Source organism: Ctenopharyngodon idella, chromosome 17, assembly GCF_019924925.1.
Source record: "Ctenopharyngodon idella isolate HZGC_01 chromosome 17, HZGC01, whole genome shotgun sequence".
NCBI classification, from domain to species: Eukaryota; Metazoa; Chordata; class Actinopteri; order Cypriniformes; family Xenocyprididae; genus Ctenopharyngodon; species Ctenopharyngodon idella.
The window spans coordinates 809,617-834,901 of record NC_067236.1 but is presented as its reverse complement, the minus strand read 5'-3'; the positions used below and the strand labels follow the sequence as shown (position 1 = coordinate 834,901).

General features: G+C 38.7%; 1 pseudogene; it reads right to left on the bottom strand.

Moving 5' to 3' along the window:
- Nucleotides 1–858: 858 nt before the first annotated feature.
- LOC127498484 (putative nuclease HARBI1) lies at nt 859–3,732 on the bottom strand (annotated as a pseudogene).
- Between the last annotated feature and the right edge of the window lie 21,553 nt (nt 3,733–25,285).

Here is a 25,285-nt window from a genome sequence, read left to right as displayed (position 1 = left end):
TGCCAGCAGCCCATCAGTCACACACACAGGTGCTGAGTCATTAGCATAAGTCAGACTGGAACAACCCACAACAGACCCGCACCTCACACCTTCCCTGGTGATGAACAAATCATCTCAATAACAGGTCTGATGCTTGAAGAATGGGTGCTTTCAATGCATGGTATATACACTGTTCACAATGCACATGAATGCATATGCATTGCGTGCACACACACACATTTTGTTTTTAGTTTACGGGGACTCTCTATAGACATAATGGCTTTTATACTGTACAAAGTATATATTCTATCCCCCTACACTACCCCTACCCCTAAACCTACCCATCACAGAAAACTTTCTGCATTTTTTGAATTTAAAAAAACACCGTTTAGTATGTTTTTTAAGCCATTTGGTTTACGAGGACACAGGAAGTGTCCTCATAAACCATGTTTACGTTGTAATACCCATGTCATTATACACTTTTGTGTCCTCATAAACCATATATACAAGAACACACACACACACACACACACACACAGTGTTGCTTGAATGTTTGTGAACCCTTTAGAATTTTCTATATTGCTGCAAAAATATGACCCAAAACATCATCAGATGTTCACAAAAGTCCAAAAAGTAGACAAAGATAACCCAAATAAACACACTAAAGGAGCTGGACTGTGAGCTGAGGAGACTCCAAATTAAAAAAAATAAAACTAGAGATCAAACAGCTGGAAACACATATCTCAGTGTGTGAACTTTATTTAACCATGTAACACTTTAGTATGAACACAATATATATGAATATTTATTAATGCAACTTTTTCTTGCTCTTTCTCCCTCCCATAGCCACAAAACCAATAAATCAATTTGAGATATGCAGTTTCAATGTGCTTTTATTAAGTGAAATATTGTATGATAATTGCATCTCTGACAGCTGCGCCAGCTGGATGGTCAAGTGTGATGGGGTCAATTTCATCGGGGAGATGTTGGTTTTGTGGTGGTAATCGCTCCTTTCTGATTGTGGCTATATTATGCAGAATGGCACATGCAGCTACAATCTGTGATGTTCGCTCTGGTGACACTCTTAAGCACCGAAGGCAGTTGAAACGTGCCTTTAGGATGCCAAAGGTCATCTCGATCTTGACCCTGGTTTTACTGAGGTCCACACTGAAGTGGTTTTGTGGCCCTGTCTGAGGGTCAGGATAGAGGGTTAGCAAAAACCTCTGCCATGCATAACCCCTGTCTCCTACCAACAGGCCATCAAAAAGCCCTGTCGCTGCAACGTGATCTCATGAGAATACGTGTGTATTTTTACGTAAATTGTGGTTCTACCACACGTACATTTACTTACGTTTTCATACACACAAAAACGTACAACATTGACGTATTTAGAGGACTAAAACGTAAAAATACTTACGTATTAACAGCAATAAAAACGTAAATCATGTAACGTAAAGTGTGAATGTATATGAATTCCCATGTAGGCCTATTAATATTAAAATCGTGGCTTTAATGATTTAATGTTGTTTTTAGTCGAATTTATTGAAAGCAGTTTACTCATCTACTTAATATGAAATAACATTTCTGTTCGTGACTTGTGCTGCTCGTTTCGGAGGATTGCATAATGTTAAACAAGACTACAGTTTAAAACCTTATGAATAAATTTTCTGTAATTGTTTAACCATTTCGTAATATTTAGTTTGTTTGCTGTGAGACACAGAAGGCGTTTTCTCCTATGCAGTGACTGACAATACAACCATAAGATACACCAAAACACAACATAAATTCACAAATCACATCCATTTTATTTGTTCGCTGTACTCCCAATCTTTAGAATCCATATGTTTGTAAGGAACAGATCCAAATTCAGCCCTTTATCCATCGATCTTCATTTTGATTCTCAGCAACAGCGCCCGTCACAGTCAAAGCTCGCGCTCGTTATGATTCAAATTTGAAAGTAGCGACACCCTCAAGAAGCGTTACAACATGGTTTACGGCACTGATATCAAACGCTCATTGGTTCTCACCTTCGTCACAGATTACGACATGCCGTGTTTCAGTGGATTGACATTTGAAATGAGTGTCGCGCCTTCGCGGAGAGAAGCCGAATTTATCATATTTTCATGGATTAATAAGTTAAATTCTGCTCTGTACCCTATAAAAAACTATTACCGCCAGAGAGGAATGTGACTGGAACTCATCATCATTTGAACTACTTTTGGTACCACTTTTGACATTTTCGCAAAAAAAAATAAAATAAATAAATTATTGTGATTACGCTTGTTTGTCTGTCATTCTTTTATTTATATTAGTAGGTAGTTTAAAGAAATGGTTATGGGTAGGTTTAGGGGTAGGTGTAGGATTAGTGGCTCAAAATATCGTTTTAATGTTATATTTTTACTAAAATTGTCATTTTCCTACACATTTCTGCCCATTATGTTTTATTCTTTTAACATTCTGTATAAAATGGGTAGGTTTAGGTTCGGGGTGGGGTTTAGGGATCTTACATTTATCTACAAAACGATAAAAGGGAAATTATACATATATCTTTAAGACATGATAAGATTCGTAAATATTTTACGTTTTTTTCGCTGTAAAAACGTAAGTATTTTTACGTTTTAGTGCCATAATTACGTCAATATTGTACCTTTTAGCACCTTTCTAAACGTACAAAAATGTACGTTTTGTGTCTTTGAAAGTTACGTATTAATACCTACGTATTAACAATGAGACCAGGCTGGTCATAGAACATAAAATGGGAAAATTGTGTAGGATTTGCTGTCACAATTAAAATGGACACTTTAAGTGTTTTGTACTGTACTAAATGTAACTTACCTTCCTCAAAGCACTGACACAACAGACTCACGGAAAATTCTTGAGTCATGCACTGAGCCAGGCCATTTGGCATCCAAGCTTGTGATCATACATTCATGATCACAAGTCATCTGCAGATTAAATGTACAGTAGATCATTTTCATATCTGTTAATGTTACTATTCATTTAAAGATTCATCTCACTGAAAATAAAAAAGTCATCTCACATGTAGGCCTACCTGAACATTAAGGCTGTGAAAGGATTTTCTATTCACATAATCTGCCTCATGTTCTCCTAGAGCTGTGGAGATTGCAACATGTGTGCAGTCTAGTGCTCCTATGACTCTAGGGAATCCTATCATAAGATTAAAATAGTAATAATAAAGATTTAAAATCATTAACATGTACTTTATTGTATAATACATTTAGGTACTTAAAGTGATTTTTTTTTTTTTAAGTGAATGTAAAAGGTTAAATTTGTTAATGTGATGTCACCCAATATCTGACCGGCAATTTTATAAAAGCCCTCTTTTAAGGACATGGTCGATAAATGTCCAGGGAACACAATGAAGCTGTTAATGTTCCCCTGCAGTGCGAGGACCACCTTGTGAATGGTTCTACAAACCGTATTTTTCCCTAGGTTCTCCGCATCACCGACCGCATACAAGTATGTACCACTTGCAAAAAAACGCAACGCAATACACATCATTTGCGGTACAGTAAGGGCATGGCTTCGACGTGTCACACTTCTTATGTGAGGCTCAAGAAGTTCGCAAAGATAAGAGATTCCTTTCGCGGAAAATTTATGTCTTTCATACAGATAAGTCTCAGGGAAGGCAAGGGGATTTTGTCTGTCCCTAAAAACTCTTTCTCTATGAAGTGCTTGTCTAACAATTTGCACAGAGATGTCCACAGGATTCGGAAGAAAAGGTGAAGCCATTTTTTTAATGCTTTATTTGAACATTTAGTTTACACTATGTAACAAAAAAAAAATTACATTTATGAATATAAAATCTACATAGAAAGAGAATTAGGTTTATTATAAAGCAGGCATTTGAATCCACTGCAAAGAAACCAAAAATAACAGATTTAGGATTCATTGAAAAACCTCTAAACCAGGTTGGATTTATCTGGATTTGTTAACTCCAAACCTACTCTGAAATTCAGAGTTCAACTAGCTTCATGCAACAGGCCACAGATGTAAAATAAAACCCCAATGTTTAAGTATTTTGTTTAAATAATAATTTTGTTATAACAAAAAATATTGAAAAACATGATAATTTAAACAAAATACTTTTTAAATGTAGAGTGTCACACGGGGAACTGTGGTAATATCAATTTTACAGTTTTTGACATTATACATTGATTTGTTCTTTTTTGCTTCTGTAAACAAAATTAACAGCATTTCACTGTAAAATTACATAAAATGTCTGGTTAGAGCTTTTACAGTTTATGGGAATGTACTGTTAACCTATTAGCATTTTTTTTCCTTAGCATTTTTACAATATTTTATATTAAATATTTTATATTAAAATAACACATTTTTACAGTGGTACGATCCCCCTTTCTGGTCTAGGGGTAGGAAAGGAGGGTAACAAAAGTTGCGGGGAGAGAGTGAGAGAACTCCCGTCTCCAGGTCCCAGGACAAGCACAAGTTAGAACAACACCAGTTTTTAAAGTAAGGAGATAAGTTTTATTTGAAATAATCAGTGGGATATAAACAGAAGACTTCAGTGGGGGAAACAGCCAAAATAACAAACGTCTCGGTTACGTATGTAACCCTCGTTCCCTGAAGGAGGGAACGGAGACGTACGTCAGTAGTGACCGACGAATTGGGATATCGCTAGAGAGCCCTATCAGCTTCGAGTGAACTACAACATGGAGTTGGCGTGCGATATTTGCATAATGCGCACCGCCCCCGCCAGGTGGTATAAATAGGGGAGCAGATGCAATCGCACTCTAGATTGTGGACAATCTAGTCCGCACTACAGCGAGGGTACAGCAACTGTGGCGACGGGACGTACGTCTCCGTTCCCTCCTTCAGGGAACGAGGGTTACATATACGTAACCGAGACGTTCCCTTTCAGTCGGTCACGTTCGACGTACGTCAGTAGTGACCGACGAATTGGGATCCCAAATAAAGCGCCACAGTATGAACCCCTTCCAGTGCCCAGCGCAAGCTCTAGCCACCCGGCGCACCAGTGGGACGGGGAAGGGGGCGAGCTTACGCCGAGAGAGTCTACTGCTGTTCCGACATACCCACTAAGTAAACTAGACTACACTGGGGAAGCGAACCCGTAGGGGACGCTGCGGAGACCACTACCCACCCGTAGGGGAGGAATTTACGTGGAGAGTACACATATGGACTGGCCGAGGGCAGTACGCATATGGAGTCCCTGGGATGGCTCCACCTGGGTAGGGGGAGACTCATCTGACAGGTGACAGCAGAGCTGACTCTGCTAGGGAAAGACACAGGCTCGCCGTAGGGAGTTGACCGTGGACAAATACACACATGGGACCACTCACGTGGAGGGGTCACGACATGTGGAACCCAGCCAAACGTCAACGTCGGAGACGGAGGTTTGGCCTGGCATCAGACACTCCGCAATGTCCGAGCTGAAGGGGGAGGCGGAGGAACTCGACAGGGTTCGCCAAGCGGGGAACTCGACTGGAGTAAAAAGGATGCACGTATCCGGCCCAGGGGGCGAGAGTGGCATTGCAAGCCAACACTAGAACGGGCTCTTCGCGTCTACCGGCTGGTGGAAGCGAGTACACGGGAAGATACTGGTTCTACACGAAGGCTATAGAATCTAGCGAACGTGTTAGGTGTCGCCCAGCCCGCAGCTCTACAGATATCTGTCAGCGAGGCGCCGTGCGCCAGCGCCCAGGAAGAGGCCACTCCTCTGGTGGAGTGGGCTCTCAACCTGAGCGGGCAAGGCACGCCCTGGGACTCATACGCCAGGGCGATGGCGTCCACTATCCAGTGGGCCATCCTCTGCTTGGAGACAGCCTTTCCCTTCTGCTGGCCTCCGTAACAGACAAAGAGCTGATCTGAGGTCCTGAAGCTTCGCGTTCTGTCCACGTACAGGTGCAGAGCGCGGACGGGACAGAGCAAAGCTAGGGCTGGGTCTGCCTCCTCCGAAGGCAGCGCTTGCAGGTTCACTACCTGATCATGAAAGGGAGTGGTAGGAACCTTGGGCACATATCCAGGCCGGGGTCTCAGGATAACGTGAGAGTCACCGGGCCCGAATTCCAGGCACGATTCGTCAACCGAAAATGCGTGCAGGTCCCCTACCCTCTTGAGCGAGGCCAATGCAACCAGGAGGACAGTCTTTAGGGACAGTACTTTTAACTCGACTGATTGCAAAGGCTCGAAGGGACGACCCCGGAGAGATGTGCTTTGTACTGATATGCCCGACCCTCGAACACAAACCGTAGGAAGGGTCTGTGACGAGGCAGAATCGAGACATGAAAGTACGCGTCCTTCAGGTCGATCGCTGCAAACCAATCCTGGGGAGGGACGCATTCAAAAATGCGCTTCTGCATAAGCATCTTGAACAGCAGCCTGTGAAGGGACCGGTTCAGGACACGCAGATCCAGGATTGGCCGTAGCCCACCGCCCTTCTTTGGTACAATGAAGTAGGGGCTGTAGAACCCTGACTTCATATCGGCTGGAGGGACCGGCTCGATTGCATCCTTCGCCAGGAGGACAGCAATCTCCGCCCGGAGAACAGGTGCATTGTCCAGGGACACCTGAGTGTAGTGGACACCCCTGAAGACCGGAGGACGCTGGGCGAACTGAATCGCATAGCCGAGTCTGATAGTGCGAATGAGCAAGAGTTTTAGACATAACTCACCTAGCTTCAAAGTAAAATAAATCAAAGACAAACACCTCCCTTATCTACTCTCTATTTAAAGACAGGAGTGAAAACATGAATTCTCAAATAAAAGGGCTACAAATGAACCCAATAAAGATAAACAACCAAACAGTGTATTAACTTAAAGGAAAAACACTCCAGTTAAATAACGGTAACTATAAATACCAGGTCACCATAAACTCACATATTGTAGAAGTCAACACACAACATACCTTCTTTTAGTATTCATTTAATCACTACAACTGACACCAAAAACACAATGAAAAGAACAAGCACTGGGAGTAAAAGATGCCAGTCTTTCCCATTTGGTTTGGCATTCTCTGGGTTCTTATACTGCTGTCACACCTTAACGAGCTGGAACACAAATCAGGTGGCACTCCCAATCCTGTGATGTGGAAAGTGGGAGGAGCAACAGAGAAGCACAAAACAGGGAAAACATACAGAGACAAGCATTTCATCTTACACCAGTAACAGAAAAATACATATACGTCTCTATGGATGTAACAACAGTGTACTAAACAAAGTATATATTTTTGTCTCATTTGTTTGATTGGGTTCTCTTTGTCTATTTTTAGGACTTTTGTGAAAATCTAATGATGTTTTGAGTCATATTTTTGCAGAAATTCTGTAGGGTTTTCAAACATTCAAGCAGCACTGTATATAAACACACTTAAAGCGATTGCTAATTTTGGCATATAACAAGTGAAAAAATATTTACTAATTTTAAGTTAGAGTAGCAAGAACAGCCAGTTTCAGAGTATCAGGGAAAGGATGGAAAATGATCATGTAAAAATAATTTATGACAGTTTTTGTTGGAAAAACCGTGCTTGACAGTATAAGTGGACATCTGGGAAAAATAATTTGCCAAATAAATCTATTGATTTTGTGAGATCAACTTTTGTTTTGGTCTGACATGAAATACCTCGTTATTTTTGTGAAGTGTTTGACCATAAATATCTTGAGAAAGACAGCAATAATTATATTGCATTGTGCACGGAGACTGTCAAGGTGAAACTTTAGACTTAATATTCAGAGCTCATTCTCAGCTCTATTATTCAGTTCAAGCACCTGTTCTCCCTCATTATCATCCGAGTGGAAATACTTGCTTTGACTCCTTCACTTTAGCAAAGAGAAAGAAAAAAAAAGAACGGAAATAGTGAGAAAGAGCGAGAGAGAGAGAGAGAGAGACGGTAATCTGTCATCATGGGAATCGTCTGCCTGACCCAAACCAGCAACTAGACTGATTGATTCATTAAGATCTGAGACATTGTCTCGACTCCTTCCTCAGCACAATTTAACATCAGATCCATGTACGTGTCATACACATTAGGACATGAACAAAAATGGCTCATTACAGTGTTTTCAAAGCAGCTCTGTATTGATATTCCTTTAAAAATTCTGGTTGAGGTTAAATAACATATACAGACTCCAGGCAAACTCAAAATTTGAGTCTTAAAAGCTAAAGTTTGAAAATTATCCAGTGACTCACATTGTTAGAATATTCAGCATGTAAAATGTAACCAAGAGTGATGACATCTTAATAATAATGCATACTGAATGGCAACTGGTCGTCTTTTCTACATCAATTTTGCATTATTTATTAATAATAATAATAACAATAATATTGATTGTCATATTAAAGACCACAACTGTCATTTACCACTAAATATAAAGGTTTTGAATATGATAAATAATAGGATTTATATTAATTTAATAAATGATATTATTATTATTATTATTAATGATTTATTAAATTAATATAAATCCTATTATCATATTAAAAACATTTATGTTTAGTGATAAATGATTGTTGTGGTCTTTAAAATGACAATCACTAAATTTTTAAGATGATTTTCAATTTTCAATATTCAAATTTTTTTTTTTTGTATTTTAACTGTGTCTGACAATCAATGAGGTTGTAAAAGTCATTTCAACTTAAAAACGAGTTGAATCTTTTATAACTTAAAAAAATGAAAATTGCTTAACTTATTTTGTATGAGTTAAGTGATGTAAAAACATGTTGTCATCCATGTTGGGGGTAACGCATTACATGTAACGTAAGTTAGGTTATCAGATTACTTTTTTCAAGTAACTAGTTGTGGTGTATTGGGATAATGTGTATTATTATTATTTACTAATTCATGAGTGGCATTCACTGGTTCCTATAGGAGCTAGTATTTAAGTCATGTGATGCGATAAAGCATGCTTGATGGCATTTGTTGGTTGTTTGCCTCGTTAATACACAACATAAACTGTCTGACTTTGGTGCAAGTTTGGATAAGGCTCTACATGGTCACTTTGTTAGTGGAATCCAAAGTGAAGCATGTCAACAAAGATTGCTTTTGGAGGACACATTCACTTTCGCATGTGCACTTGAAATTGCTCTAAGCATGGAGACTGCAGATTGTGACATGCAACAACTGAGGAAAACAGAGGATTCAGTGGCAACGGTGCAACGGTAAATGAAAAGACTGTTCATCACCAGAGACAATTATGCTATCATTGTAAAGGCAAAAACCACAATGCTCAGGAATGTTATTTTAAAAATTCTAAATGTCACAATTGTGGAAAGACTGGGCATATATAGAAAGCATGCAAAGTTAAAGGGAAGTCGCATCTCAACAATAAATCTGCTGAACAACAGAACAAGCACAATGTTACAGCCTCTATATGCTGAAGAACCAGAGCTGGAAATGTTCTCCGTGTTAAGTGATACTGAGAAACAGCCATCCCGAGTGAATTTTGCTGTGAATCAGCAAAATTTATTGATGGAAATTGATACAGGAGCTGCTGTAAGCATCATTTCGCATCAAGTGTATAAATTCGCCCATTTGCCACTGGAGGGAGCTAGAGTAAAGCTAAAGTCCTACACCGGTGAATGCATTCCAGTATGCATTGGGTCAATTCATAGCCACTGTGCAATATGAGGATCAAGTGAAGGAGTTACCACTAATTGTAGTGGAAGGGAATGGTTCAAACCTGTGTGGTAGGAACTGGCTCCAGAAAGTTAAGCTGAATTGGAAAGTAATTCGATATGTGAGTCAAACTAAGTCTATCCAAGTGCTTGACAAGTATAGTGAAGACTTTAAGAATGACTTGGGCACTCTGAAGGACATTACAGCTATGATTTCATTGAAACCAGATGTTCCACCTAAGTTTTATAAAAGTCGTCCTCTACCCTTTGCCATGAAAGAACGTGTTGGATTGGAAAAAGCCAACATTATATCTCCAGTAAAATACAGTGAGTGGGGCGCTCCAGTTGTTCCTGTTATAAAAAAAGATTCCACGATTCGCTTATGCGGAGACTACAAGGTCACTGTTAATCAAGCTGCCAATACTGAAGTGTATCCCTTGCCACGAATTGAGGAAGTTTTAGCCAGTCTGAGTGGAGGGAATTTGTTTTCCAAGATTGACTTGGTTCAGGCATATCAACAGGTCTTACTGGATGATGATTCTAAGAAGTATACAACGATCAACACACACAAGGGAATCATGTGTATAATCATCTAGCTTTTGGCATCAGTCCATTTTTCAACGGATTATGGAAAATTTGATGAAAGATCTTAAAGTGATTGTTTATTTGGATGATTTGTTGATCATGGGTCAAGATGAGCAAGAACTCCTGACAAACCTCTGCAAAGTCTTACAAGACTCAGGACTAAGAGTAAAGAAATGCAAGTGTGAGTGGGGACAAACACAAATTGAATGCCTGGGTTACGTGATCGACAAAAAAGGGGTGTATCCAACAAAAGACAAAGTGAGAGCTATTCAAGATGCACCAGCACCTTCAAATGTGAAGGACTTGCAAGCCTTTTTAGGCCTGGTAAATTATTATGGAAGTTTTGTACCACATCAGAGCACCGTGTTGGCACCATTGTATAGACTGTTGGAAGAACAAGTTGCTTGGTGCTGGGGGAAAAAGAACAAGGTGCTTTCAACAGGTGTAAAGAACTGTTGACTAGTGACAAAGTGTTAGTACATTACGACCCACAACTACCTTTGACTTTAGCATGTGATGGCTCAGCTTATGGAATTGGTGCAGTCAAGTGACCATTATTTATATAGTGCTTTTTACAATGCAGATTCTGTCAAAGCAGCTTTACAGTGATAACTGGTATATAATTTTGGCTGCACAGCAGCTCTTAAAGAAAATGGTGTCATTGTCCAGCTTAAGTATATTCAGTATTGATTCATTCCATTGTAAGAATCAATAGTTATTAATTTAGTTAATTTATCTCAGCACTGGAGTAAACAGTGATGTCATCATACAGCTCAGTTCAGTTCGCATAGAAGGGTGTCGATGCAGGCAGATACAAAACATTGTTGAATATCAAATATCAAGTGTCCCCAACTAAGCAAGCCAAAGGCGACGGCAGCAAGGAACCCAAACTCCAACAGGTGACATCAGGTGGCAAACAGGTGTTAAAATGGAGAAAAACCTTGGGAGAAACCAGGCTCAGTCGGGGGGCCAGTTCTCCTCTGGCCGACAGCGAACAGTGCATGATTATGATTCAGGCAGCTTTCATAAGTCCGATTGGGATTGCAACAGTCAAAGTATTTATTCCAGTTCCATCTAGTTGAGGATCGTATTCATCATGACGGTATAGGACAGTTTGTTGAGGATCTGTGCCACTGGCTGTCGTGCCGATGAGGCCTTCACAGGGGATGATCGAGTTGACACAATCTCTGCTGACACTTCAGGGCTGTGTTGTTGTTGTGTCTAGGCCAGGGGTGTCCAACCCCGCTCCTGGAGAGCTACCGTTCTGCAGACTTCAGTTCCAACCCTGCTCCAACACACCTGTCTGTAATTATCAAGCAACCTTGAACACCTTGATTAGCTGGTTCAGGTGTGTTTGATTGGGGTTGAAGCTGAAATCTGCAGGATGGTAGCTCTCCAGGAGCAGGGTTGGACACCCCTGGTCTAGGCGCAGGTCCTCAATCTCACCTGGATACGCCCGGATCCAGCTGACTACGGTAAACCTCCGGATAAACAGAGAGACTATTAACGTAGATGCCATTCTTCTTCTAATGTAACGAGTACATCTGGTGTTATAGGAAGTTATAGGACCTAATTTATGAAGCCTAACAATCCTTGCCTGGTTAAAAAGATGCGTTTTTAGTCTAGATTTAAACTGACAGAGTGTGTCTGTTTCCCAGACAATGCTAGGAAGATTGTTCCAGAGTTTAGGTGCCAAATAGGAGAAGGATCTACCGCCTGTGGTTGATTTTGATATTCTAGGTATTATCAACTGGCCTGAATTCTGAGATCGCAATAGACATGAAGGACTATAATGCGTTAAGAGCTTGCTCAGGTACTGGGGAGCTAAACCATTTAGTGCTTAATCTATACGATGTTTAACAGGGAGCCAATGCAGTGTTGACAGAACCAGGCTAATATGGTCATACTTCCTGGTTCTAGTAAGAACTCTAGCTGCTGCATTTTGTACGAACTGTAGTTTGTTTATTAAGCGAGCAGAGCAACCACCCAGTAGAGCGTTACAGTAATCTAGCCTTGAGGTCATGAACGCATGAACTAACTGTTGTGCATTTGTCATTGAGAGCATATGTCGTAGTTTAGATATATTTTTAAGATGGAAGAATGTGGTTTTACAGATACTAGAAATGTGGCTTTCAAATGAAAGATTGGTATCAAAGAGCACACCCAGGTTCCTAACTGACGACGAAGATTTAACAGAGCATCCATCAAGTGTTCTGACAGTATTCTAGGTTATTATGTGCAGAAGTTTTTGGTCCAATATTTAGAATGTCTGTTTTTTCTGAATTTAGTAGTAGGAAACTACTGGTCATCCAATTTTTTATATCAGCTATGCATTCCGTTAATTTTGTGAATTGGTAAGTTTCGTCAGGTCGCGAAGAAATATAGAGCAGAGTATCATCAACGTAACAGTGAAAACTAACGCCATGCTTCCTAATGATATCTCCCAAGGGTAGCATGTACAGACTGAAAAGCAACGGTCCAAGTACTGAGCCTAGTGGTACTCCATATTGAACTTGTGATCGATATGACATCTCTTCATTTACTACTACAAACTGATAACGGTCAGATAAGTATGATTTGAACCATACTAATGCAATTCCACTAATGCCAACATAATTTTCAAGTCTATTTAAAAGAATGTTGTGATCGATAGTGTCAAATGCAGCACTAAAATCCAGTAACACTAATAGAGAGATACAACCCCGATCTGATGATAAGAGCAAATCATTTGTAACTCTAATGAGAGCAGTTTCAGCACTATGGTACGGTCTAAATCCAGACTGGAAATCCTCACAGATACCATTTCTTTCTAAAAAGGAACATAGTTGTGATGATACTGCCTTTTCTAGTATTTCTGACAGAAAAGGTAGATTCGAGATCGGCCTGTAATTGACTAATTCTCTAGGATCAAGTTATAGTTTTTTAATATGAGGTTTAATAATAGCCAGCTTAAAAGCTTTTGGTATGTATCCTAGTGATAAGGATGAATTAATGATATTAAGAAAAGGATCTATGACCTCTGGAAGCATCTCTTTCAATGTATAACATACATGTTGTTGATTTTGATGATTTAACAAGTTTAGACAATTCTTCCTCTCCTATAGCAGCGAATGAATTTAATTTTTCCTCAGGGATACTACAATGCACCGTTTGATTTGATATTGTAGTGGACGACTGCGTGATTATAATTGTCTCTCTAATATTATCAATCTTGCAAATAAATGGTGCTAAATGGTGACGAACACCCCATGTGCTTCATGTACTTTGTCCCCTGCTGAAAAGAAATATTCACAGATTGAGAAAGAAGCTTTGAGTGTGATTTATGGAGTAAAAAAATCTTTGGGGAAGATCCTTCAAACTGATAACTGATCATAGACCGTTAGTGACCCTGTTTGGTGAACATAAGCACTTCCCAATGATGGCTGCCGCTCGCATTCAGCGGTGGGCTATAATTTTGTCAGCATATGATTACCACATCATTTATCGTAAGGCAGAAAATCATGGAAATGCAGATGGCTTGTCACGAATTCCTTTACCTGAAATTACAGATGAAGAAACAGAAGCCATATCAGTGACTATCAAAACTCTTCTGACTAACCATCTTCAAGAAGCTCCTCTAAATGCAGCACAGATTGCCAGAGTGACAAGAACAGAGCAAAAACTTTCTGAAGTTTTCCGTTATGTTGTGGAAGGTTGGCCAATTGAAGTTTCAGATGATTTGAAAGTGTTCAATGCAAAAAGAGATGAACTGTCAGTGGAATAGGGATGTGTGCTATGGAGCACACGAGTGATCGTATCATTCAAATTTCAAAAATCACTGTTACATGAAATTCACTCAGGACACCCTGGCATTGTTAAAAAATTTTTATTTGCTTTGGTACTATTTTCACAAGTAAGGTGTACATTTTCAAAACTCTTAGTACAAAACTCCAAACTGATCACACTTCCTAACACAACTAGTCATTCTTTCAAAACCTGATCTCATGCTTTCATTCTAGTTGTACATATTTTCATTCTACATAATCACTGTTTCAAAACACAAGATCATTGTAATATGGAACGCGAACATTTGGTTTAATCACCAAAACACAACATTATGTTCTTCTTTCAGTTTAGTACTTTTAACAATTAGTTCATTCAATAGCAAACAATGCAAGATACATGTTTCAAATCACACTGAAATCTCTCTCTCTCACACACACACACACACACACACACACACACACACACACACACACACACACACACACACACACACACACACTTTGGTATATGTGGTTTATGGGGACTCTCTATAGACGTAATGGTTTTTATACAGTACAAACTGTATATTCTATTCGCCTACACCAACCATACCCCTAAACCTACCCATCACAGAAAAATGTATGCATATTTACATTTTATAAAAATATAATTTCACATGTTTTCCTCATGGGGACCAAAAAAAAAAAAAAAAAAAGTCCAAACACAGTCTAAAATTACTGGGACATTTGGTTCACAACACAGTGTTTACCAGGACCACACACTTTGAAAATTGTGGTCTAAGATAAATTGCTTATAATTCATTACATTTGATTATCCATATCGGAAACTGCAAATAATTTCTATAGAAACTATGCCTATAGAATCAATATCTATAGAAATCTATAGGTGTACAAACGATTCATTTATTAACCATTAAGTTCAGTTGGATTAAATAATACACAAATGTATTAAACTAAACGAGAAGAGATGCAAATCAAAAGTTTGATAGTAATAGCTTTATGAAAGGCAGTTACTGTGAATTACTGAATTACTGTGACACTTATTTTGTGTAGTGAAAAGGATACTTTCTGATTGTGTATTGTACTAACACAATTGAAAATACGCTGAAATGTTTGAAAAAAGTGCACTTTTGATTATCTGTTGTGATATTAGTACTAAGAGTTTTGAAAATTTACCAGTTGCTTGTGAAAATTGCACCAAAGCAATTAAAAACAAAAAACAAAAAACAAAAAAAAAAACTGTAAAATGAAAGCTCTGACTCGCAAATAAGTGTAGAGAGAGTTTGGAAGGAGTGTGAAATCTGTCAACAAGAACAAAGAATGCCAAGTCAAGTCCCTCTTCATCCATGGGAATTCCCGGGTGAGTGTTGGAAAAGGTTGCATGTCGATTTCGCTGGTCCTTTCCTGAACAATATGTTCATGATCATTGTTGTTGCTTATTCTAAGTGGTTAGAAGTTTTTCGTATGCCACAAATTACTTCTCAAGCTACAATTACCAGACTAATGTTAAATGTTTTCTGCATATGGATTACCTGAACAAATAGTGACTGACAATGCAACTACTTTCACTTCTGATGAATTCCAAAGATTTGTGAAGCAGAATAGTATTTTGCATACTACAAGTGCACCAAAACACCTAGCAACCAATAGACTGGCGGAGAGAGATATGTCCAGACGTTTAAGATGGTATGAAGAAATTGACTAATGAACAAATGTGCATTGATGATAAAATATCTTTATTTCTATTGCACCATCACACAACCCCTAATTGTAACACAGGCCAGTCACCATCTGATTTATTTTTAAAGAGACACATCTGCACCAGATTGGATTTCCTGAAACCAAACTGTAACGCTGTTCACACCGGCGAACGTTCAAACAACGTTATAAAGTTATAAAATAAACAAACAAAAAACGAAAGTAAAATGGCAGCATTCCCCCACGGACGACTGCCGCACACACAAACATAATAAAAACATAACACAAAATCCAGGCCTGGTCATCGCTCCTCCCTTTATGCTTCCGGAGCTCCTCCATGAGAGATATGAGACCGGTGCAGTGCGCAGGTGATGCTCCTTAGCAATCATGCCATCGGCCTCACGCTGTTCTCCCATGGCTCTCGCCCCGCCCTGCTTATCACACAAACATTCATGAAACTGTTCACAGAAAACAGTATTTGCAGAAAAGTCAACATGACTATCGGGCAAGAGAGAGATCCTTTGCTGTGGATGATTCTGTTTTCCTGCAAAGTACGGTGGGAGGAGATCCGAAGTGACTATAGAATGAAAAAGAGACTGCTAAATATGCTGAAACCAATGACCAAGATTCTGGGTTTGCTGGAACATCAGCAGGTACGTGTGAGTCTGAGGTACCATTCAAACCACCGGAACCCCTGGTTTCAAGTCCAGTGGGTTTGCGATTTTCTAAACTGACTATTAAAGTACCACAGCATTTCAGAGACTGAGTAAAAATGTATGTTGTTAAAATTTGAACTGTGGTGTTTAACTTTAACGGGGAAGGTAATGTGGTGTATTGGGATAATGTGTATTATTATTATTCATGAGTTGCATTCATTGGTTCCTATGTCTAGGAGCTAGTATTTAAGCCATGTGATGTGACAGCCTGGTCTCATTGTTAATATGTAGGTATTAATACATAACTTTCAAAGACACAAAATGTACATTTTTGTATGTTTCACGAGTTCGCCTGCCCATTCAGTCTGAATGGTTAATGGTAAAACAAACTTGGCTTGCTGTCCTCGAAGGAGGCTCGAACCCGAGGCTCGGCTTGAGCTCCGAGTTAAACCCCCCTATAGCAGTACTGCATAGAGGGAGAATAAGAGAAATAGAGGAGGAGATGGGGAGGGATGCTGGAAGAATTGTCACTGAGATGACGCAGTGACTGCTGCTTATATATGGTCGTAATGATGATTGACAGGACTGAATGTTTAGGCTCCTCCCGAACCTACGTTTGGAACTACATTTCACAAGTTCGCCTGCCCATTCAGTCTGAATGGTTAATGGTAAAACAAACTTGGTTTGCTGTCCTCGAAGGAGGCTTGAACCCGAGGCTTGGCTTGAGCTCCGAGTTAAACCCCAAAAAAGATACTTACAAGGACAGCAAGCTGGGCAGTCAACTAAGAGTAGTTCAGCAATATAAGTACAGAAGACTTAAAGGATTTAATCCCTCCCAGAAATTCATGTAATTAATTATAATTTAGTGCAATCTGTTATCAGAGGTCACTATGCCCAATTAATGTATTTCAGAAATGTACATATACAAATCACAGTTATCTAAAAATTTATTAATTGTGAAAAATAATTACAATATATGGAAAATTTAGCATTGGTGCGTGCTAAAAGATTATTTTTAATGCTATGCTTGATATTGTGGATGGTGTCGCTGTATAATACTTGGAGATTGGAGAAAGACAAATGGATCTGCGTGGTGGATCGAATTTAGAACTGCAAGTAGATTCAGAGCATCTGAAAAATCTGAAGAACGTGAGGACGAATAGAGTGTTGATTGTTCTGGTGATGTTTTCTTAGTGACTTCCTGCAGGGGAGGAATAAGCATTTTCTTACTTTACGAGTGACAAACGAGAATCTAAAAGGCTGGGTTCAGATATTTGAATTTGCGGGCTATTAATAGCTGGAGCTCTGCTGACAAAAATTATATTGTAGAAAAAAATGGAGATGATTGAGAAGATTATTTATTGGAACGTTAGATCCACGTAGAGTGGCACTGGGGTGCATGACAAGCTTGCATATGGAGCCAATGTCCTAAATTTCTGAAAGGCAGAATTTGGGCAATTGATTTTTAAATTCTGCTATAAGTTCTGCTTTATTTACAAACTAATCGCTAGTGGAAGACCAGATTAGCCATCTGAGGAATGGCATTAGTTTGGAGGAACTTGTACTTTTAATGCAACAGACTGCATTGGAGTGGTTGCAAATAGAAGAGAATGATTTGGAGGCCCATTGTAGTGGCCGTGAAAAGCGGAGGGAGAAATCTCTGCTGCGGCAGTTAAGTAACAGTTTAATCAAAAAGCTGCATATGTAACGGTAATGTAACAGGTGAGATATCAGGTAATGATGATACAGGCCGCTTTAAGTATATTTCTTCATAGCATTAGATGTTGTACTGCTGCTGTCTGTCTTGTCAAACGTGATTGTTAAAAATGAACGCGCTGGTGGTGTAGATATGGCATTATGAAGATAGCTTTTTAGATTCCAATCACGAGCCGAACTTTTGTAGTATCGCAGCATGCGGCCAGCTTGTAGTGCAGATGTGGTTTACTTAGCCTGAATGGAGCAGTCCATCTTTAGAAATAGAATGATGCGGTAGCACTGATTTACTCATGCTGTTTTTGTATATACAGTTTAAAAGGGGAGATAACAAATTATTATTATAATTAGTCACATTTATTTTGGATTGTTTTCCTCGAATCATGTTTATTTATTGCACAAAGCAATGGTAACATCAGCATGGAAATATTCACACGGTGGTTTAAGAACATCAATAAATATCATCTTGTGGACTTAACACAAAATTAACTTAAATTAAAAATTAACAAAATTAAAAATTGACTCTCTCTCTTGCAATTTGGATGTGGCTGGCACATGTATGACAAACAATTTGTCAGAATCTGTCAGAAGCAGCAGCCATGACGATTAAGATTTGTACAGAAGCATCTGATGACCAAACCAGTTGGAATTAGCAAATGGAAAAATGTCAGGAGAGTGATTTGCGTTCACGATGAACATTTTAGTGAAACGTACCTGTAGCTGAATGCAAACCATACTCAGACCACCAGCCGAGATGCTATCGGTTCTCTTTTAGAAGGATCTGAGATCTTTGGAATGCTCAACATATGGGCCAAAAAACGTCTCAGTTACGCATGTAACCACACTCTAAAAAATGCTGGGTTATTTTTTCAACTGAACCGCTGGGTTGAGACTGCTGGGTAAGGACGCTGGGTTAATTCAAACCAATTTTGGATTGAAGATCCTTCTTAATCTTAAGATCTTGGGAACGCGGACGCGAAGGAGAGCATGCACGTCACGTTAACAGCACTGAGGACTCCGGTGCGAGAAGCCGCCATTTTCTCCGCATCTTCGGATGGAATCGAGTGAAAGACGGTTTATGGTAAGTAAAGATGAAGATATTCTCACTTATTTCTGTCCAAAAGTATTTTGAGATGTATTTGAAGGCGAAAAAAGTCAGAAAAGAACTTAGATGGAAATTTTCGCGGTTTTTGCCTCATTCGCCTCATGTCTCAACGGCCTCTTTTATTGAATCAAAGAGACGTTTTTAAATATAGTGGGTTTCTTGTGTCATATTTACAAGTTTCTTGAAGTTTGTTAATGGAAGGTTATCAACAGATTCACATTTTAATTCATTATTTTATTTATTTATTTATTTTTTATCTTCACGGTTAACCCGAATGTAATGACCAAGTTTTCCTTAAGGAAATAAAACTGCGATATGTAATAAAGATTGGTTTATTATGGTGTTGAAGCGATAATTGTTGAAATTAATGTTTTGCATGTAATATTTCAGACTTGTTGCGCTTTGTGTGTTCGTTTGGCCCGCTCCGGGAGTAAACGTCAGGCGACTGCTGTGCGAGGATGCGCGATTTTCTCAGCTACAGAAGAAGAGAGGGAAAGACGATTTATGGTAAGTAATTTAAAATTCCATGTCATTATCAGTTGTTTTTTGATAAAACCATGTTTGTTTTTGTAGATCAAGCCAGAGACCTAAGGAGTGCTTCATTCTTTTGAGTTTATGTGAGTTTATTGTTAGAAAATGAATGTTTCTGTTGTCTTCTGCCTGTTTAACGTTAATTAAAATGTTTATGCAACAACAGTATGACTTCTTGACATTTTTTAAAATAACTTATGTCTGTGTTATTCATTGCAGAACTCAAACCAACTTCTTTTCTTCTTCTGGTCTTCCTTTCTTAAAGGAATAGTGCACACAAAAATAAAAATTATCACCATTTACCCAACCTCATGTCTTTCCAAACCCATAAGACTTTTGTCCATCTATGGAACACAAATGAAGATATTTTTAATATTCTCATCTTTTTTATTTATTTATTTATTTTTATCCATTTACAGTCTAGATAATCAGTATTTTTAAGCTTCACAAATGCAAAGTTATTATAGTAATCCATACCAATATTTATATGTGAATAAAATTCTAAATTATATCTGTTCATATCATGTACAGCGATCATGTCTGTTCAGATTCAAAAAGACTTGCAATGGACAAAAAATTGAGAGAATATTAAAAATATCTTTTATGTTTCAAAGATTAGCAAAAGTCTTATGGTTTTGGAACGACATGAGGGAGAGTAAATTATGACAGTTTTCTTTTTTGGGTGAACTGATACTTTAAAGAGCAGCCCTCCAAGTTCAACAGAATGTGTGAGGTATGTCATGTCTGTTTTAATACTAAATAAATAACTACTTTTTTGTTGAAGACATTTTTTGGCATTTTAACTGTTAAAGGGTTAGTTCACCCAAAAATGAAAATAATGTAATTTATTACTCACCCTCATGTCGTTCCATACCCGTAAGACCTTTGTTAATCTTCGGAACACAAATTAAGATATTTTTGTTGAAGTCCGATGGCTCAGTGAGGCCTCCATAGCCAGCAATGACATTTCCTCTCTCAAGATCCATTAATGTACTAAAAACATATTTAAATCAGTTCATGTGAGTACAGTGGTTCAATATTAATATTATAAAGTGACGAGAATATTTTTGCCGCACCAAAAAAACAAAATAACGACTTATTTAGTAATGGCTGATTTCAAAACACTGCTTCAGTAAGCTTTGGAGCGTTATGAATCAGCGTGTCGAATCATGATTCGGATCACGTGTCAAACTGCTGAAATCACGTGACTCTGGCGCTCAGAACCGATGATTCGACACGCTGATTCATTATGCTCCGAAGCTTCTTGAAGCAGTGTTTTGAAATCAGCCATCACTATATAAGTTTTATTTATTTATTTATTTTTTTGGCACACAAAAATATTCTCGTCGCTTTATAATATTAATATTGAATCACTGTACTCACATGAACTGATTTCAATGTTTTTAGTACATTAATGGATCTTGAGAGAGGAAATGTCATTGCTCCCTATATGCAGGCCTCACGGAGCCATCGGATTTCAACAAAAATATCTTAATTTGCGTTCCCGAAGATTAACGAAGGTCTTACGGGTGTGGAACGGCATGATGGTGAGTAATAAATGACATTATTTTCATTTTTGGGTGAACTAACCCTTTAAGCTTCATAATGACAGAAAAACATCTCACAGGACTCCACACTACATGCTGTGTATGGAGCCACTGGCCCCTAAATGAAGACATTGTGGCAAAAACATGGTTTTTGAATAGGGCTGTGCAGTAAACAATATCATGTCAAGATCACAATTAAATTTATGGCTAAAAAAGTAAGCTCTGGACATTTTTACTGTATATGGATTAATCTAATCCATCTGCAGTCTCACTGTATGAGGACAATCCACTTGAACTTCATCTCCAGAGCTGCTCTTGAGTCACTTCACAATGATGTGGATGCACCTGTCTGAAAATTATTCAGTTTTAACCATCAAATGTTTTAGTTTTTTAAAAAATGTTAAATTTGTTTTGTGTTCCCTAGTAATTGTCTTTTTCCTCTTTTTAACCCAATGATGAACTGGTGGTGACAGGGATGAATACTGGTCAAAAAGGAGAATGACCTTCCCCCAATGAAGATCACTGATGTGACCGTGCTTTTAAAGGAGAAGATTGTCCTGAACAATTTAAAGGATGTTGCATGCCTTTGCTGTGCTGATGGAGCTTCTTCATGACTGGACATCAGTTATCCTAAGGAGGTCAGGAAAATTGGCAGTGATGCGTGTTCTGTATGTATTCATGGACTCAACGAACTTTTAGCATATAATCTGACAAATGTTCAATGCTTGTTCATTGTTGTTTAGTGGAGGAATTCACACTCTCTCATTCAAACTCACATTCTTTCACATGTATACTTGCCTTAGAGAATTCTATAACTAACAAATGTTATAATGTCAGTGTTAATGTCGTGGTTTGTGTTCAGTCATGTTTGTAAAACAAACAAAAAAACTTTAGTCATGTTAAATTGTGTTAGTTATTAAAATTCTTAGATTTATTTAACTCTTAGTTTAATATAGCTCCATATTTTAGGCAACAATAGAGATTTTAGATAATTATTACAAGTAGTTTTGTAAACAACTTAAGGTTATGGATTTATAGTTATGTTTGAAATTGAGTGAACTTTGGAAGTTAACTTGTTACCTTTGTTTGCTTGAATAAATTATTGCAATATTTAATTTAATACAATTACTTAAAGATGAAACCAGTGAATAATTTTATAGTGTAGTGTTTTTGTTGGCGGTGGATAATATGCAAAAAAAAGTCTTATTTGGTCTTAAATGCCAGTTATACTCATCAATGTTCACTGAAATGTGAAAAACAATTTAATTTCTGTATAAACTGTGTGGCTGTTGATTTGCAATTCTTTTCTGATTTTCATCTCACATGCATGTTGTTACTTTGACCATGTTTGCCCTTGTCCTTGTTTTTAATACATTTTTACCTTTTGATAGTCATTGTGTGTACAAGTGATTTTATAATGTCTAAGATTACTGGGTTTAATTAAAAACCCATTTGGGTTCATTTAAATATTGCAATGTAGTCATTTTACACCAAAATTTAGGTTACAATAAACAACCCAGCATGCTGGGTCAAATATTTAACCCAACTTGCTGCAGGGAATGAGACATTGCATCCTAGAACGCTAATGGGGAACGCCTTAGCGGGAACCGGTATCTGAAATCGCTATCAAATCAAGGCAATCGTATTGGCTGGCGACAGCCTATGATGTCACTACTAGTGCGACACAAAACGCACATAAGGGGTGCCTAGAGAACAAGTCATCCACTTATCGTCTGAAGGGACTGTTCAACAGGCGGCCCCCGAGCCATGGCAGGGAGACGCAATGTCTCGTTCCCTGTTCTCAGGGAACCGTGGTTACATGTGTAACCTGAGACATTCCCTTTTGAAAGGGAACTCGCATTGCGTCCTAGAACGCTAATGGGGAACGAAATACCCACACCGCCATGCTGAGGGGAGTTCATGCCAAAAAATGGCTGACAAAAAAACAGATGGACAATTTCAACAGAAATGTCAAAATCACTCCCCCTATGGGTCTAATAGGCTATCAGTGACGGCATTCCCTACGGCCACCACCCAAGCTCTAAGCCTCAAAGAGGCCTCCAGAAACATCTAGAGGCCTACCAAGGCTGCTCAAAGGCTTGGAACCAACAACCTCAAACAGAAGGGGTCCCTTTAAGGGAATGTGGCCAGGGAGCCGAAAGGAGCCCCGGCCAGTCACTTCTCAGGGGAGTACAGTCTACCTACCCTGACTGCCACCAGGGAGGCCGACCTGGTCCTACTTAGTAAAAACCTAGTCTGGCCAGCAACCTGTCTGTTACCAAAACAGAACCTCTAACACACTAGCCTCCAGAGGAGGGATCCAGAAAGAGGGACTGCAAACTGGCAGTAACTGGAAGTAACCAGCTCAGACCAGACGTAGAGACGGGCATCCTGGGGAGCAGAACTCGGCATAGTGCTTAGAACCCTTGCAATCGAGGGGAGTTACTCTGCTCAACCTAGGATCTACAGAGCGCTTCTTAGTAAGCACTCTGGAGACTGAATACTAAATATGGTCCGTAAAGAGAGACGTACCTCCAGCCCCAGCAGGAGCTGATCGATCAAGGGAGTTCTTATTAAAAGAACCCTTTAAACCTCAATGACCAACTCAGGGGTGAGGTCCTCAGCCTTCAATACTGACCTCCCAGGGAGGTCTCACGAGAGACCTTCAACCTTCCGATCAGACCTCGGGAGAGCAGTACTCTAAAGAACGACCCTCAATGACCCTAAAGAAACGTTGAAATGTCAGGTTTTAAATCGTGTAAGTCAAATCGAAAACAAAAATTCTCTGTTTATGTAATCTGAATGAAAAGAGACATGTCAGACGCCCGTGATTCAGCTCCTTATCCGCTAATGCGGCCACGCCCACGGAGCGAGCACTATTCAGACGCAAAATCTGAGGCAATACATGTATACATCGTCGCAATCGTGTATTTATTATCTTGAAAAGTGTTTATCTGCATGTTATAGCGATCTCTGGAAGCCTCTGTTAGTTCCTGGAATGTCACATGATATGCCTCTTCTTTTATTGAGATATTTGTGGACTAAAGGTGCACAGAGCGCCCTCCGGCTGCAAGTATGAATTGAAAACACAGTATCCAGCGCTCACAGTGATGACAATAAATATTGAATAAATATTACTCCTCTGTATAGAAAATTGACATAAACATATGAGAATCCATCAATATTTCTCCAATATGTGCATGCTTTTAAGCATATTAAGAAATTACAGTCAATTTAAGATTTTAAGAGTCAAAATGTGAAGCTTGAGTCTTAGCTCTTTTTAATGATGTATAGTTTGTCAACTGCACATTAACATTTAGGCTATATAATATAACAAATATATTAGCCTATATGAAATGCCATAGAGGTAGGAATGTTCAGACACTTCACAGAAATACATTATATTTTAAAGTACATTAAAATAGAAAACCATTATTTGGTTAGAGACTTAAGACTTCTTTTAAAAAAAATGTGTCCAATCTTTTGACTGGTACTGTAATTTAACATAGGCCTATACAAAATTTTCACCACATGATGTGCAATAATACGTGCATGCATGAGTTCACAAAAATCATGTTTTTTTTTTTGGACATTAATCCTCTTATCAGCATGATCACAGAGGGTTTTCTCACAGCCTACCTGACTGAAAGAGCTCATTATGCGGCTCATTATGCGAATCTTTTGTCTTCTCAGGTGTGAATCACGGCATTATTCATTAAGATTCACGCCTCCATGCATAATGTGCTTCTTGACAAAAAATGTCTTAGAAAATTTAAATCTCTCTATTGTTTTATATGAACGGGTAGGCAGGATAAATTTTTACATCATTTTGAAGCAAAATCTCTAGTCTACAATCTCCAATACCCAGAAGTCTTGTGAACACAGATTTAATATATTTTTTTGGGCCTTATTTCAGTGACTTAAGTTTTTTTTTTTTTTTCAATAACCACGCATAAACGTTATTCCTTCAAAAACACAAACATGTACATACGTGTTTCTCACATATTATTGTACCCTAGTTCGTGCTGAATACAGTGTAATGACACTTTTGTCATTAATATGTTTATGAACAACTGAAAAAAGCACAAATGTCAGGGCATGT